The 18,168-nt window shown below is 36.2% G+C and overlaps 1 long non-coding RNA gene across 1 annotated transcript in view; it reads left to right on the forward strand.

Moving 5' to 3' along the window:
- LOC143669668 (uncharacterized) overlaps positions 1–18,168 on the forward strand; it is a 206,502-nt gene that overhangs the window by 170,370 nt on the left and 17,964 nt on the right. The gene's annotated exons all lie outside the window — the stretch shown is intronic.

Raw genomic sequence — 18,168 nt, forward strand, 5'->3', positions numbered from 1 at the left:
CCTCTGATTACAACTTGGCCTCTCAAGTAATTCTGCCTACTGAGAGAAAATTATATGGTCCAGCACAGGTATTCCAATTCCTGTGACAATTGGACTTATAGTGAATGAAACAAATCAGCATTATGTTTTCATACATCTGACCCAGGGGTTTGGTTAATGAGTCCATCTCAAAGAGATGGATCTCTTTTTGTATGTTGATAAAATCAGGTAATGAATTCCAACTCATGAGCTCTCTTGAGATGCAAGCAAGCAGCCCTCCACAGGCAGGCATCTACTCCTCTCTATCAACTCTGAATACCATCCAGCAAGAGCCTAATTTTCCTATTTAAACTTGTAAAATATATAACTTTTAGTCCCCTAAATGTGGGTAGACTGAGCAAGATACCTCAACCAAAATACTTCCAAAAGTTTATTAATCTTATTTATAAAAAATTTTTAAACATGTATCTTTCAGGTAATCTGTATTCTCCATACCTTATTCATTCTCTTTCATCTGTTCTAATTATGTATTATTGTCTACTACAGAGCTTACTTTTTAAGACCATAAAATTCAAACTATACCATTTTAAGAAAACTGCATTAAAGATTTCGCAGAAAAAATAGATAACTGTATTTCTAAAAGTGATGTATGCATTCAAAATACTTTTGGGGGTGGCATTTAATTCAGAGAAAAGTAGGTCAAACCTTCTAAGATCAATTTCTAATCAAATAGCTGCTCTGTATCCTTATAATATTTATTTTATAGCTCTTTCATTAATATCATTCTGCATTTTTCTCACAAACAAAATTACATGACTTTTATTTTAACCACCATTGCATTTTTATTTTCTTGTATGGATCTGTGCTCTTAGAACAAAAGCTCAACAGTGCACCTTTAAAATAAATAGCAGTATTGGATGGGAGGCTTTAATTTTAATCTTTACTAAGTGCACTTTGATTATCTTTATAGCAAACTTCGTGCAAGGAAAGAGTAGAAACCTATTTCCTTAATTTCCCCTTCTCATATTAGGCTCTTCAAATGCAGACATCTACAGATGTAAAAAACAAACAAAAAACTTTATGAACCCTATCAGATAAGTTCAAACTTAGTTTCTGGGATAATTTTATAGCCTTGTTAGAAAGCAATATAAATTGGATTGAAAGCTGGGAAATGGGATGACTTAGCTTGAGTGCGCTGTCACCCATCATTTATGGCCATCTGCTGGGAAGCTTGGGCACTGCAATTATGTTGAAGGCAAAAGAAAGAAGCAAGGTTTAAATTTAGAAATACAAAATTTATTAAATGAATTTAAATTAGAATACTTTTGTCAAAGTATTAAATATGATTTTGGGGGGAGTTGATCATAAAATTCTTTTTCTTTTTTAACTGTTTTTTTTATTGTGAAATATAACATATATACAAAAAGCAATAAATTTCCAAGTACACTTGAACAAATAGTTACACAGCAGATTGTAAACATGGATTACAGTTCCATGTTTTTTGTTTTTTCTTCTAGCTGCTTCAAGACACTGGAGACCAACAGAAATACCAATATAATGATTCAGCAGCCATACTTATTTGTTAAATCCTATCTTCTCTTATTATATTCCTCTTCTCTAAATAGCATATATACATAAAAGCAATAAATTTCAAAGCACATCACAACAATTAGTTGTAGAACAGATTTCAGAGTTTGCTATGGGTTACAATTTCACAATTTTAGGTTTTTACTTCTAGCTGCTCTAAAATACTGGAGACTAAAAGAAATATCAGTATAATTCAGTACTCGTACTCATTTGTTAAACCCAACTTTCTCTGTATAACTCCACCATCACCTTTGATCTCTCTCCCACTTTTTAGGGGTATTCGGGCTATGGCCATTCTAACTTTTTCTTGCTGGAAGGGACTGTGGATAATATGGGATAGGAGGATGGAACTAGCTGGTGTTCCGGAAGGACTGGCCCCTCTGCATTTCAAGACTTTTCTGGTCTAGCGACCCATCTGGTGGTTGTAGGTTTCTGGAAAGTTACTCTGGTGCATGAACCTTTGTAGGATCTTATATATTGCCCTAGGTGTTCTTTAGGATTGGCGGGAATGGTTTTGGTTGGGGTTTGGCAAGTTATGATAGGTAGCAATGTCTAACTGAAGCGTGCATAAGCGTGACCTCCAGGGTAGCCTCTCAACTCTATTTGAACTTTCAGCCACTGATACCTTATTTGTTACACTTCTTTTCCCCCTTTTGGTCAGGATGGTGTTCATCCCACAGTGCCAGGGCCAGGCTCATCCCTGGGAGTCATCTCCCACGTTGTCAGGGAAACTTTCACCCCTGGCTGTCATGTCTCCCATAGGGGGAGGGTAATGTTTTCAGTTGCAGAGTTGGGCTTAGAGAAAGAAAGGTCACATCTGAGCAACAAAAGAGGTCCTCCAGAAGTGACTCTCAGGCATACCTGTAGGTTAGGCTAAGCTTCTCCACTATATCCATAAGTTTCACAAGAGCAAGCGTCAAGATCAGGGGCTTGGTCTATTGATTTGGGCATCCCTAATGTTTGATACAGTATCCAGCATTTCCCAGGTGGTAAATTTTAATAGTTCCAAAACTTTTCTTCCGTCCCTCAAGGGACTTTGCCAATACTTTTTGATTATTCGCTCAATAAATATGTTTTTTAATTATTCTATTTCAATAGTCACATAAGGGGGAAAAAGATCATTGTACTTTCCATGCAGGCAGATACAGTTGCCAACTTTGCCTAGTTTTTAGTCACCTGACATAGTTCCCAGTAAATAGTATTCAAAAAGTAATTGTTTAGTGAATGAATGAATGAATGGTTTCCATCATATAGAAGTCATTTATGAATGCATTTCCTATATTATAAAGTGATATGTATAAGGTGTAATTTGAATTGTAAGCAATGACCAAATGAAAGTATTGTTAATTTCTACCGAAGAGGTCGATAGACTAATTTTGGAGCAAATCCATATAAAATATGTATCACCAGAAATTCAATGGGATTTCTCTATGAAATACTTAGAAATTATTATAAGATTTTTATGAAATAAAAATAATACAAATTTGTGAAATAACATGATTGACTGAAGTGTCCATTTAAATTATATCTATGCCCAGATATCTTTAGACAAATTGCCAATATTATTAATGACTCCTTTACAAATTTAGAAGTGTGGGACTGCTATAGATTAGGGCATAAACAGAATCCATCTATCCAATACATATTAGGAGGAGAAAAAAGAATAGTTTTGAAATTAGTACTTTAAATAAGAACCAGATCAGGAATCTTGTTGAAGCTCCACAATCTTTGTGACTCTGGCTCCTAATACAGATCCCAGTATACAGTGGACATTCAAATATTTATTGAGCTATTTGAATGTAATTTAGGTACCATACCTAATTATTAAATGTAAGCAATATTTGAAACACTATTGTGATGGTTAGGTTCTGGCCAAATGATTATGCCCAGTTGCCTGGTCAGGCAGCGCTGGCATGACCGTTGCTGCAGGATATTTTGTGGCTGATTGATAAAACAGAAGGCTAGTGTATTAAATCATCAGTCAGTTGATTGCATCTATGGCTAATTTATATCTGTGATCAACTAAGGTGCGTCTCCCACAAGTAGATAATCTGCTCAGCTGAAGGCTTTTAAGGAAGAAAAGCGACTCACTGCTTCTTCAGCCAGCCAGCTGCTCCTGTGGAGCTTCATTGGAGTTGCCAGCTTCACAGCCTGACCTACGGATTTTGGACTTTTCCATTCCCATGGTTGCATGTGATACCTTTATAAATCTCCTTACACATCTCTCCTGTGGGTTCTTTTTCTCTAGAAAACCCTGACTAAAACAGCTATATTTATGTGCCTTTCCCAACAATAAGATGTACAGGTTTATTGAGAGCAGAGAATATGTACATTTTCTTGTATCTCTAACAGCCTGTCTAGTTAGTGCCTTATAAAATAGTAGGTGCTTAATAAATGCATAAATTTCAGAGTTAAAACAGGGCAATTACAAAATACTTTAATAATAAATACCAAGTGCTGTTAGGATGGAGTAGGTGATGTAAGGAGCCTACTTTGGCATATAGAATACTACCATTCTTCTGTAAATGCATCAGTTTTCATATTGGTATGATAAAATGAAGAGTAAATCTTTGTTTGGTCAAGGTCATAAAACCAGGAAGTTTCAAAACTCAGGCTGCCCAGTTACTCCCTCCTTTACCATTCATCACTAGATCCAGTCCATCACAGTGGCCATACACAGCAGTTAAATGATTTTAGCCGAATGACAGAAGTTCTACTTCTCAACCCATTGCCTCTCGTTATCTTTTTAGCTCCTCCCCTTGGAAAATAGCTCTGAAACATTCAGGAGAGGTATTTTGCAGACACATCTTAATGGCAGTAACTCCCAATGGGCTTTTTCCTCTTGCTCTAGAAATGAAGAAACTCTTCTCTTCCTTTTAGGCAAGATGTTTGTAGGTGCTAGAGACACAGGGCATGCATTTCAAAGGGCATTCATTCACTTTCACACTTCAGCATGGCTTTGGTGGCATACCACAGAGCTAATGTGCTTAGGAGAGCCAACTGGTTTACTGGTCAGTTCAGATACCCAGGAAGGGGCTAATTTCAGCAGACTCTGTCGCCTTTTGTTACACAGGTGATGCAAAGTGTGCATCTGATGGTTGGTTGTTTTACTTTCATTGACTCTCTGGAAAGATACTTGTATGATTAGAATTCATTTCCATCATTTATACTTTTTTAAATATCTGAGAATAACTCATATTAATTTTGTTACAGCGTGCAATAAATGAAGCCCTTAAAGCCTCAGGAATGTTTTCACAAAGCTGTCATCTTCTGTGAGGTATCTGATAGTCGCATAAAATGTGCCTGTTAGTGATTTGTTGGTCTGTTTCTTGGCAACTGAATGACTTCTGGTGTGTCAAATGATTAGGAGCAAGAAAAGCAAGGCTTTGTTAAAATAGGATGAAAGCTGGACCTATATTATGGAAAGCATGCAATGATACTTCCTTCATCATTTAGAAGAACCGGATCAAGTTCTGCCAACCTAGCTCACGCCACCAACATTAAACTTGCCCTTTCCAGCACAGCATTTGAACCTCTAGGATCAAGTTAGGTATTTTATTAGTAATTTCCCCTACTGTTTTCTTCTCTGTTAATATGCTTGTGGTGATTTCCATATCTCTGGACACAGGTAAGGACTGTCTTCCCGTGTCCTCAACACCCTCCCACCAATATATATATAATGCTGTGCCCCCTGAAGGCATTTAACAAATATTGGAGGAATTAACATGATTAAAATATTCTGAAATTGAGCTTTGGTTACCTAGATAAGTGCTATGAATGTAAATAAAATGAACTGAGAAAATTAAGCAGCTTCCAAATAAAATGATGAAGAAGAAAGTATGGCAGGGAGTAGCCAGTGGGGAGTGTATTACCAGGGTTTATTATAGGTATGGCTCACGTGACTTGGTGGTGCATAAACCCTAATTCCATAGGGCAGGCCACAGGCTGGCAACCCTGCTGAAGGTTTTCAATGGATTCCCCAGGAGAAACTGGCTGGCTGAAGCAGAGATGGAAATTTTCCTTCTCTTTTGGGTTCTGCTGATTTTCAGCTAATGACTGCTCCCTTTGGCTCGCTCGCTCCCTCTCTTGCTCACACCCTCTCTCCCCCTCTCACTCTTGCCCTCTCTGTGGCTTTCCCTACAAAGACTTCAGTAATAGAGTTAAGACCAATCCTGATTCAGTCGCACCACATCTTAACTGAAGTAACCTCATCAAAAGGGTTCACACAGGAATGCATTAAATTCAAGAACGTGTTTTTCTGGGGTACGTAGCTCCCAGCCACCACAGGAAGGAATCAGCTGTCTAGGAAAAGTAGAGCCATGAGGCTTTACTTACCTAAACTGAAGTAACAAAATGTCTCCTTAGTTCCAATGAGTATACAAAGCTTAAAATTGTAAACACTTGTACTAGATTGATGAGTTTGAGTTTCTTTTTGGACCCTGATGGAAGTTGTTCATTTCTCCATGAGAATTGGTGTGAAGTGGATAAAGTATAATTACTCTCATTGGTTGGAAAAGGAATATGATTCATATGATCACAAGCAGTGTCATGGCCTTAACTGAGGGAAGGGAGATTGTTTCCAGCTTGGACCCCATGTAAAAACTAGTCTTTTCTATCACAAGGAGCTAAATAAAACCTCTTCCTTTGCAAGACAAACAAACCAGAATGAACAATGAACTACCAGTATGTAGTTGACAAGGTATAGAAGCAGAATTGAGCATGCAAATTAGAGAAAGGACTGCAGAGCCTGTTATTGTTAAGCCATTGTGAAGGTCAACCAGTAGAGCAGGCAGCAAACATTGTGCTAAGTGGTATGGAAGGGTAACTAGCTGGTTAGAACTCAGAACTAGTTCTCACTATATCACTACCAGTAGTAGTTATAATTCTAGAATATAACACAAAATATAATACAGAATACAACTAGGGGAACTTATTAATGGCATTATAAACCCAAATATCATTTGAACAGTGATGCTCTGTAGTGCTATTATATTTTTGTGCAAATTCTAACTCGAGGCACCTTTTGCCTTGTGACATATTTGTGTCTGTGTGTCTTTGTTAAATTGGGTATTCTCAGATGGAGAATTCCCTATGGTTGCCTCTCTGACTTACATTAGAATACTCTCTCTCTCTCTCTCTCTGGCACACCAATTGACAGCTAGCTGGCTTTTAATAATACCTCAATGAGAGTTCTATTGTATCCTTGCTTTTATGCTAACCACTCTTCTAGGAAATTGTTAAAAGTTCAGAAATGCCCGTGGTCAAGTTCTACCTTGGCATTTCCTCACAGCCAGGCTTTTCTTTCCCCTCCTGGGACACAGTGGAGCTGCCATGCTTCTGAAGCAAACCTCAGTGATGTGTGTCTTCCTTTTGAAGCAGTGCTTGTTCTGAGAATCTCTCTGATATTTGTCGCTGAAGTCAGAGTCCATTTTGCTTTTGATCTGCTAACAGTAGGGAGAGCTGCAGCAAGTCCTTTTCCAAGATGCCCTTTATTAAATCAGAGATGTGTGGTGAGTTCATTCTGTTTTGCCAATATCAGATCAATCATTTGTTCACCCAGTATCGGAGCGCTCACTATCTGCTAAACACCGCACTGAGACAAATACGAAAATGACACTGACTTCACCTAAAATTGAGAATTTAAAGGATGGTGCATGTAAAAACAAATGGAGAGAAGAGTGGTTATTCTGTCCAAGGGAGTCAGGCAATGCTAAACTGAGTGCTTGATTGTGTTTCTGGGTTTTAAAGGATGAAATAGATCTTTTTAAAGCCAATTCTGGCATTAAAGCTAATGAGGAGGTTGAACTGAGGTGACAGAGACACTGAGATCAGGGAGACACTAGGATTGTAGATATCAGTTGGAATTAGGTTCAGTTCTGAGTAACAGCCACCAGCAAACAATAGCAAAAAAGATTCTGCTCCTCAGGGACTAGAGTTTCTTTAAATGGATTCCATCACCAAGGTCACCTCATGATCCACGATGGATGTTTGGGATTCAGCCATATGTTCCCATTCCAGCCAGAAGAAGGAGAGGGGGCAATTTAAATATATGGCTAAGTGGTCTTTCCAAAAGCCTTACCTCTCACTTTCTTGAATTCCCTTTTCTGGTGGTCTAACACCCTCCATTATATTGTGGTATAACATCCTCCTTCTTATACACCCACTCACACTCTGATGGTCAAACTCAGGTCAATACTGGCACCTGCAGTCCCTCTATAATCTCAATAGCATCCCACTCACCAGACACCACTGCCTAACTTTCCCACATACTCCTTCTGGGGCATCGCCAATATTTTCAGTCCACAGATCTTACTAATTTTTGATGGAGCCTTAATTCGCTCAAGTCCCTAGTAATCTCCTTATTCGGGTCAACGTTCTGTGTGAAATATTATAATCATCCCTGCTATACCCACCCAACTCCTTACCTCTCTTTCAATTTGTCATAGTCCCTTTGCAAAGCCCCAGCTTTGGTTACATTCAAGTTTTTGCATTCTCTAATGCCTGTACCTGCTGAATAGAGTTGGAAAAAACATACAACAACTTATGATTTTGAATTAATGACAGACTGTATGCAGGTCCTTGTGAATCCCAACAGTATTACTGTCGTTCCCTAGTCCATTTACTCTCCTAATCTTTTTTAGAGGGCTAGTTACATCTTTTCCTTTGTCCTTAAACCTCCAACACTTTCTCCTGCATCTTCTCCCTCAGCTCATTCCTGGACCTCCCACCATCACATAGTCCCACCTGTCTGCATCGGCACCCATATATTCTACATTTCTGATTGTTACATGCACTTATCCAAAGTCAGTCCTTCCTCTCTTGGAGTAGACCCTGTCTGCTCCCTTCCTGGTGAGCAAGTCCACCCTCTCTCTCCTATGTTATCAGTGGTTCCTTCTTCCCTAGTTCATTTCCAAAAGTATTTTCTGACCCCAATTTCCCCATAAGCTTACTGATCTCATCTCCCAGCCACTCTATATTATTTACATTAACACCTGGCCTCTCTATAGTTACTGGAATTTAGTAGGGACAACTGTATATGGGCACTGGCTTTTGTTCTGTCTGGAATTCTCTTCCTCCAGATATCTTCATCCTAACACCCTCATAGCCTTCAAGACTTTGCTTAAATCACTCTCTCCATCGGGCCCACGTGGACTAGCCAATTTCAAATTGTTATCAGAATTCATTCCCAGATCTGCCCTTCCCAACTGCTTATCTCTCTATCTTGCTTAATTTTTTTTTCCATAGCACGTAGTAGCTTCTAAGATGCATTAGAATGGACTCATTTATAGTGATATTTTACTGGCTCTCTCTCCCAGCTAGAATGTCACTCCAAAAAGACAGTGTTTTTCTTTAATTGATCCCATGTGCCTGGAATAGTGTCTGGAACATATCTGACAACCAGTAAATATTTATTAAACACAATGAATTCACTTTCAATTTCCCAAGGCCTGGTATTCAGATCTAAGAATGTGCTTTTATCAGGCAGGCCTCTTTTTGGTTTCAGTGTTTGTGTACAGTCCTGTTCTTTTTATTTATTTTTATTCTAGTAACATATATACAACCTAAAATTTCCCCTTTTAACCACATTCAAATATATATTTCAGTATTGTTAATTACACTGACAATGTGCTGCCATCACCACCATCTCTCACCAAAACTTTTCCATCTTCCCAAATAGAAACTCTGCATAATTTAAGTATTAAATCCCTATTCTCTATACATCTCCAGCCCCTAGTAACTAGGTATTTCAATTTCTGACTCTATGAATTTGCTTATTCTAATTATTTCATATCAGTGAGATCATACAATATTTGTCCTTTTGTGTATGGCTTATTTCACTCAACATGATGCCTTCAGGGTTCATCCATGTTGTCACATGTATAAGCACCTCATTCCCTTTTTATAGCTGAGTAATAATCCATATATTTATATATCACATTTTTTTTATCTACTCATCATGTGATGGACACTTGGGTTGCTTCCATCTTTTGGAAATTGTGGATAATACTACACTATGAACTTGGGTATATGAATATCTGTTCAAGTCCCTGTTTTCAATTCTTTTGGGTATATACCCAAAGTAGGATTGCTGAGTCATATGGTAATTCTACAGTTTTCTTTCTGAGAAAATGCCAAACAGTCTTCCACAGTGGCTGCACTACTTTGCATTCCCACAATAATGAATGAGTGTTCCTATTTCTCTGCATCCTTTCCAATACTTGCAATTTTCCATTGTTTTAATAATAGCCACTCTAGTAGGTATGAAATGGTACCTCATTATGGTTTAGAGCTGCATTTCCTTAATGGCTAATAATATTGAGCATATATTTATGTGCTTTTTTCGGTCATTTTTATATCTTCTTTGAAAAAATGTCAAAGCCTTTTACCCATTTTTAACTGGGTTTGTTTGTCTTTCAGTTATTGGTTGTAGAATTTTAATATATATTCCGGATATTAAACCCTTATCAGATATGTGGTTTCAAGTATTTTCTCCCTTTGTGTAAGTTGTCATTTCACTTTTTGATAAAGTCCTTTGATGCACAAAAGTTTTTAATTTTGAGGTGGTCCCATTTTTGCTTTTGTTGCTTTTATTATGGGTGCAAGGTCTCAGAAACCATTGCTAACACAAGGTCTTCAAGATTCTTCCCTATGTTTTCTTCTAGCAGTTTTAGAGTTATCATTCTTATATTTAGGTCCTTGATCCATTTTTATTTCATTTTTTGTTTATGCTGTGAGGTAAGGGTCCACCTTCATTCATTCACATATGGAAATCCAGTTTGCCCAGCACCATTTTCTGAACAGACTCTTCTTTCCAAATTGAATGGAGTTGGCATCTTTGTCAAAAATCAGTTGGCCAATTCAGTTCCTTTGATTTACATGTCTTTCCTTTTGCCAACACTACACTGTTTTGTTTCCTGTGCCTTTATAGACAGGACTATTTTTTTCTTTCAAGTGACAGAAGCTTAACTCCAACCCGCTTGAGTAAGAATGGTTTGTGTGCTAGATTGATTCATGCCCCTCACAAAGACATGTTCAAAGCCCTAACCTCCAATCCTTTGGGTGTGAACTCATTTATAAGTGGGATTTTCAAAGATCCTATTAAGATTCAGACAAACTGAATCAGGATGAGCCTTAATCCAATATGATGAGAGTCTTTATAATGTGGGAAATTGGGACAAAGGAAGTCAGTAGAAGAAGCCACAGAAGGAGACAAAAAGAGACAGATTACCATGTGATGGAGACACAGATGGAGCACTGGCAAGCCACCACCAGAATATTACCAGACTTTGGTGAAGTAGGCATGGCCTGTTGACACCTTAATTTTGGACTCTTAGATTCCAAAACTGAGAGGCAATACATTCCTATTGTTGAAGCCAACCAGTCTGTGGTGTCTGTTATAGTAGCCCTGGAAAACTAGAACAGTTGCTTTGCTTGTTCTGGTTTTTGTTTGTTTATTTTGATTTGGTTTTCTTTGGGGGTTGGTTTGGTTCATATGACAAAATGGTCCTGGATTTGCACAAGGTTAGGCCTCAGTTGAATCTCGCTCCACAAAGAAGGCCAACAGGGATCAATATCTTTCTGTCACCTCTGATTTCTCTTTTCTTTGTTGCAATCTCCTGGAGGTTCTTTCTACCTGTGGGAGAAATGGGAACAAGCAGATTTAGGTTTACCTGATCTTTGGATCCCAGAAATCGCAAACAGCATCTCAGAAGTTCCAGGTGAGACACTGTCTGGCTAAATTCCTGAGCCAGTCTCATTTCTTCTCTCTGGTAAGGAGAGAGAAAGGAAAGTTCTCTCTTATGCCAGGCCTAGATTGCAGGCCCCTCCAACAGAGCTTGGGTGTGGGTGTGGGGCAGTTAGAGTAAACTCCCAGAGTCACCTGGACTGCACAGGCTCAAGCAGAGAGGGAAGAGGTCATTTCCCTGAAATGGAATCCTGGATAAACAAACTTACACCTATTTTAGTATTTAAGTTGAAATATTTAGTTTCTGTTTCTTTGTTATTTTTTTAATACGAAATTCAGCCCTTGGAAAATATAACATTAAAAAAAAAAGTATTGTCATTTGAGGAATACCATTTTCACATTGGCAACATGCTCCATTAGAAATGTCTCCAAAAGATTTTCAAAGAAATAAATAATATTTTGCAAATGCACTTTTTTTCCTTTCTGGAATTTCAGGAAGAGAGCTAAACATAGAAATATATTAAGCAAAAGACAGTTTTTTTGGGCAAAGCAAATTTACTTTAGCAAAATTGCTTCTACATTTTTAGTAAAATATTCTGCTATAAAAGTATAAAAAGTGATTAGGTTTACAGAGGACTTATTCTTGATAACAGGTCCTATATACTTCAGAGATATTTTTCAATTATATGTGTCTCAGCCTACACGTAAAGAGCTAAAATTTAGGTTAAGCATATTAATAAATAAGATAACGTTTTTAAAAGTTCAAAAAATAGTAATTAGTTTTAAAATTACTTTAAGGAATGTACCTGGCTTTCCACAGGTTTTAAAAATTATTTATTCTTTATATATAACCATTATATGGTATAAGCAAAACTATTATAATTTATTAAAATAGCATATCATCCAAAAAATTACAGTTTATTTTCTTATTAGGGATCATTAATGTGTATAAAGAATTCTTTACAGTTAATATCACATTATTAGCATACTTGGATCTACCAAAAACACCACTGCATTTGAAAGTGTTAATTTGCTTCTCTATACTTGAATATTTTATCTGTAAATAATCAAGGTATTTATTTAATACTTTAAATTATTTTCCCCCTAAATTATATAACCATGGTAATATAGTAAGGATTATAATTTAGACTGTATATGGTTATCCCATTAATTAAAAATTCTATCTGTGGCACAAAATAATCATAATTTTAAAATAATAAACTAAAGTTGGGCTCCTTAAAGGCAAAATATAAATTATAATTGAATATAAGTGAAATGATTATAGGAGAATATCTAATATTTTGTAGTTAATGCCTCACTTTAGGAACAAATACTTTTTGGAGACTAAACCATATTTAAAAGGACATGTAAGGTAAACTTATAATTGATGTCTTTATAAAATGATTTTTAAGTCTGCAATGCTCTTTTAAATTTAAGTCACTTTCATTTCTTCTCTTAAATTTTTTAATTTCCATAAATGACACATGTGAAGTGGTCTGCTCTCTACATCAGCAAACACACAGACTGGAACAGGGTCCACCAAGTTCAGAGACACCGGAAGAGGAATTAATCTGTTTAATCCCTGTCTGCTTTGTTTTTTTGTGGGGGTGGGGTGGGGTGGGGGGTGCATAGTCCATGAATCGAACCTGGGTCTCCCACATGGAAGGTGGGCATTCTACCACCGAACCACCCATGCACCCTGTTTGTTTTTAAGCTAATTTGTAGTATGTGTGACCTTTCTTAATATTTCTCCTATTTAAACATAAACTTTTCTTTAGGAATTTTTTAACGCAATTTTATTGAGATATATTATATATTCACATAGCATATAATCATCCAAATTGTATAATCAGTGATTCACAGTATTATCATTCTGCATTCATCATCAAGATAGAGTCATCATCAAGACAGATTTTTGAACATGTTTTTAAAAATAAGAATAGTGGTAAAAAAGAACACCCAAACACCCCATCTCCCATCCAACCCTATTTGCTTTTTTGTGTGTGTCTTTTTTATCTTCTTACTCATCTGTTCACCACTGGGCACAAGGAGTTTCAGTCACAAAGTTCTCACAATCACATGGTCACACTTTAAAAGCTCTATAGTTATTCAATCATCTTCAATAATCAAGGCTATTGGATTACAGTTCAGCAGTTTCAAGTATTTCCCTCTAGCTTCTCAATACGCCAAAAGCTGAAAAGGGATATCTATATACAGCCTAAAAACCTCCAGAATGATCTCTCAATTCTGAAATCTCTCAACCACTGAAACTTTATTTTGTTTCACTTCTCTTCCCCCATTGGTCAAGAAGGCTTTCTCACACCCATGTTGCCAGGGCCAGGCTGATCTCTGGGAGTCATTTCCCATGTTGCCAGGGACATGACTCAGCTGCAAGAAACTCATGTCCCATGTACAGAGGAGGTCAGTGAGTTCACTGGAAGAATTGGCATAGAAAGAGAGTCAAATCTGAACAAAAGAGGTTCTTTGGGAGTGACTTTTAGGCATAATTATACATAGGCTTAGCTTTTTCTCTGCAGAAATAAATTTCATAATGGCAAGTACCAAGATCAGTTGCCTGGCCCATCAAACTGGCAGTCCCCAATGATTGCAAGGTGGGGAAGTTTAATATTTCTACCTCTTTTTCCCCAAGTCCTTCAAGGGACTTTGCAAATGCTTTTTAATCTACTGCCCAGATTACTCTGCGATGTATCAGGGCATCACACCAACCTGCATAAACCAAGAAGATCTGGTTTCACTCGTGTACTTATAATATTGTGCTAGCACCAGATGGTATTGTGTTATCTATTTCAAGATCTTTACAATTTGTCCTGTTGTACATTCTGTAATCTTTCAACACTAAATGCCCAATCTGTACCCTCCTTTTATTTCCTGATAACTTGTGTTCTTAACATTAACTCTCAAAATTCACTCATTATCGTTAGTTCATATTAGTGAGAGCATACAGTACTTGTCCTTTTGTTTCTGGCTAATTTCATTCAGCATAGTGTCCTCAAGGTACATCCATATCATTACATCCTTCTTGACTTTATTCTGTTTTACAGCAGTGTAATATCACATCATATGCATATATCATAGTTTGTTTAGTGACTTATCTATTGATGGACATTTGGGCTGTTTCCATCTCCTGGCAATTGTGAAAAATGCCATTATAAACATAGTCTGTTTGTGTCATTGCTTTCAGTTCCTCCAAATAAATGTCTAGTAATAGGATTGCTGGATCATCCAGCAATTCTATACTTAGCTTCCTGAGGAACCACCAAACTGCCTTCCAAAATGGCTGTACCATTCTACATTCCCAGCAACAGAGAACAAGTCTGCCTCTTCTTCCACATCTTCTCCAACATTTTTTGATTTTTCTTTTTTTTTTTAATAATGGCAATTCTAGTAGGAATGAGATAATATCTTATTGTCATTTAGATTTGTATTTCCCTAATAGCCAGTAAGGTTGAACATCTTTTCATATGGCTTTGAACCATATGTATTTCCTCTTCACAGAAAATTTTTCATACAGAAAAATGTCTGTGCCTTTTTGCCCATTTTTAAATTGGTTTGTTTGTCTTTTGTTTAGTCGTAGAATCTCTTTATATATTCTGGATATTAGAATATCCTTATCTGATATATGGTTTCCAAATATTGTTTCCCATTGTGTACCTTTTTAGTTTCCTGATAAAGTTCTTTGATGCAAAAAAGTGTTAAAATTTTGAGGAGATTGGAATATCAAATCTCCTAAAAATTGACATCTTAACTATATTTAATATTCCAATCCATTTATTTTTCACTGCCTGTGTTTTCTGTGTAAAGTCTAGGAGACCAATTCCTATTACAAGATCTTTAAAATATTTCCCTATATTTTCCTCTAAAAGTTTTATGTTCTTAGCTCCAACATTTAGGTCTTTGATCCATTTTGAGTTAATTTTTGTACAAGATGTAAGATATTGGTCCTTTTTCATTCTTTTGAATATGGATATCCAGTTCTTTAAACACCATTTATTGATGAGGCTGTTCTATCCCAGTTGAGTCAGCTTTACCACCTTATCAAAGATCAATTGTCCATATATGAGAGGGTCTATTTCTGAACACTTAACTTGATTCCATTGGTCAGTATTTTATACCAGTACCATGCTGTTTTGACCATTATAACTTTGTAATGTGTTTTAAGTCAGGTAGTGTGAGATTTCTCAAATCAAATTCCTCCTTCTCAAGATATTTTTAGCTATTCATATATTATTGTACCCTTCCAAATAAATTTGGTTATTGTTTTTTTCTATTTCTGCAAAGTAAGTTGTTGAGATTTTAATTGACATTGCATTTGAAATTTATAAATAAATTTGGGTACAATCTGCATCTTACCTATATTTAACATTCCAACCCATGAACATATTATGTCCTTCTACTAATTTAGGGCTTTCAAGACTTCTTTTAGCAATTTCTTGTAGTTTTATGTGTATAGGTCTTTTCTGGCCTTTGTTAATTTATTTCTAAATATGTGCCTCTTTTGGTTGCTTTGTAAGTGGATTTAAAAAAAAAATCTCCTCCTCAGAATGCTCATTACTAGTTAATAGAATGCTACTGATTTTGGGGTGTTAATCTTGTACCCTGCCACTTTGCTGTATTCCTTTATCTGCCTTATTAGTTTTGCTATAGATTTTTCAGGATTTTCCATATATATTATCATATCTTCTGCAAATGGGAAAGTTTTACTGCTTCCTTTCCAATTTGGATGCATTTTATTTCTTTTTCTTGTCTAATTGCTCTAGCTGGCACTTTCAGCACAATGCTGAATAAAAATGGTGACAGTAGGCATCCTTGTCTTGTTCCTGATCTTAGTGGGAAAGCTTTCAGACTTTCCCCACTGAGTATGATCTTAGCTGTGGGTTTTTCATATATTCTCTTTATCATGAGGAAGTTCCCTACTATTCATATCCTTTGAAGTCTTTTCATTAAGAAAGGATGTTGAACTTTGCTTTTTCTGCATCAATCGAGATGATCATGTGATATTTTCCACTGTGATTTATTAATGTGGTGTATTATATTATGTGAGTTTCTTGTGTTGAACCACTTTGCATACCTGGAATAAATCCCACTTGATCATGGTATTGAATTCTTTTAATGTGCTGCTGGATTTGATTTGCAAGTACTTTTTTGAGGAGTTTTAGGCATCTATATTCCTTGAAGAGATTGGTCTGTAATTTTCTTTTAATGTATTATCTTCATCTGGTTTTGATATTAGGATGATGTTGGTTTCATAGAATGAGTTCAGTAGCTTTCCCTCCTCTTCAAATTTTTGAATTTTTTTGAAGCAGGACTGTTACTAATTCTTTCTTGGGTACTTGGTAGAATTCACTTATGAAGCCATCTCACTCTGGACTTTACTGTTGAGGGAGCTTCTTCATAACTGATTCAATCATGTGATTGGTTTGTTGAAGTCTTCCATTCTTTTTGAGTCAATGTTGGTTGTTTCTACTTTTGTAAGCAGTTGTCCATTTTGTCTCATTGTTTAGTGTATTAGCATATGTTTTCTCATAATATCCTCTCATTATCTCCTTGATTTCTGTATTGTCAGTATTTATGTCCCCTCTCCCATTTCTGATTTTTTTTTGCATCCTCTCTCTCCTTTTTGTCAGCCTAGTTTAATGTTCATTGATTTTATTAATTTTATCTAAGAACCAACTTCTTGTTTTGTTGATTTTTCTGTTGTTTTCATGCTCTCAATATCATTTATTTCTGCTCTATTCTTTGTTATTTCTTTCCTTGTATTTACTTGGGGTTAGTTTGCTATTCTTTCTCTAGTTCTTCCAAATGAACAGTTAATTCCTTGATTTTTGCTTTTTCTTATGTTTTAATATAGGCATTTAGGGTAATAAATTTCCCTGTCAGTACCACCTTGAGTGCATCCCAGAAGTTCTGAAATGTTGTTTTAAATTTTCATTTGCCTCAAGATATTTTCTGATTTTTCTTGTAATCTCTTCCTTGATGCACTGGTTGTTTAAGGGTGTGTTGTTTAAGAGTGTGTTGCTTAGTCTCCATATATTTGTTAATTTTCTGGACTTCTGCCTACTATTGATTTACAATTCCATTCCATTTTGATCTGAGAAAGTGCTTGGTGTAATTCCAATCTTTTTAAACTTCTTGAGACTTCTTTTGTTATGTTGTCTCTTTGAGAATGACCCATGAGCAGTTGAGAAAATGTGTGTCCAGCTATTGTGGGGTGTAATGGTCTCTAAATGTCTGTGAAGTCTAGTTCATTTATTGTATTGTTCAAAATCTCTGTTTCCTTATTAATCCTCTAGATATTCTATCCATTGATGAGAAGGGGAATTGAAGTCTCCAACTATTAATGTAGAGTTGTCTACTTCTTCCTTCAATGTCGTCAGTGTTTGCCTTATGTATTTTGGAGCACTCTGGTTCAGTGCATAAATATTTATAATTGTTATGTCTTCTTGTCGCATTGTTCCTTTCATTAATATATAGTGTTCTTCTTTGCCTTTTTTAATTATTTTACATTTGAAGCCTAATTTGTTGGCTATTTAATATAGTTATACTACTCTTTTCTGGTTGTTCTTTGTGTAAAATATCTTTTTCCAATCTTTCACTCTCTATCTGTTTTTGTCCTTGGGTCTAAAGTGAGTCTCTGGTAGACAGCATATAGATGAGTCCGGTTTTTAAATACATTCTACCAGTCTATGCCTTTTGATGTGGGAGTTTAATCCATTAACATTTAGTGTTATTACTGTAATGGCAGTACTTTCTTCTATCATTTTGTCTTTAGGATTCTATATGTCATTTCTTGTTTCTTTTTCTCTTTTTACCCTTACTGATAGTCTTCATTTTTACCATCTTCTCTAGACCTCTCTTTCCTGTCTTTTCCTGACTGTAATGCTCCCTTTAGTTTTTCG

The sequence above is a fragment of the Tamandua tetradactyla genome, chromosome 26 (genome assembly GCF_023851605.1).
Source record: "Tamandua tetradactyla isolate mTamTet1 chromosome 26, mTamTet1.pri, whole genome shotgun sequence".
Classification (NCBI taxonomy): domain Eukaryota; kingdom Metazoa; phylum Chordata; class Mammalia; order Pilosa; family Myrmecophagidae; genus Tamandua; species Tamandua tetradactyla.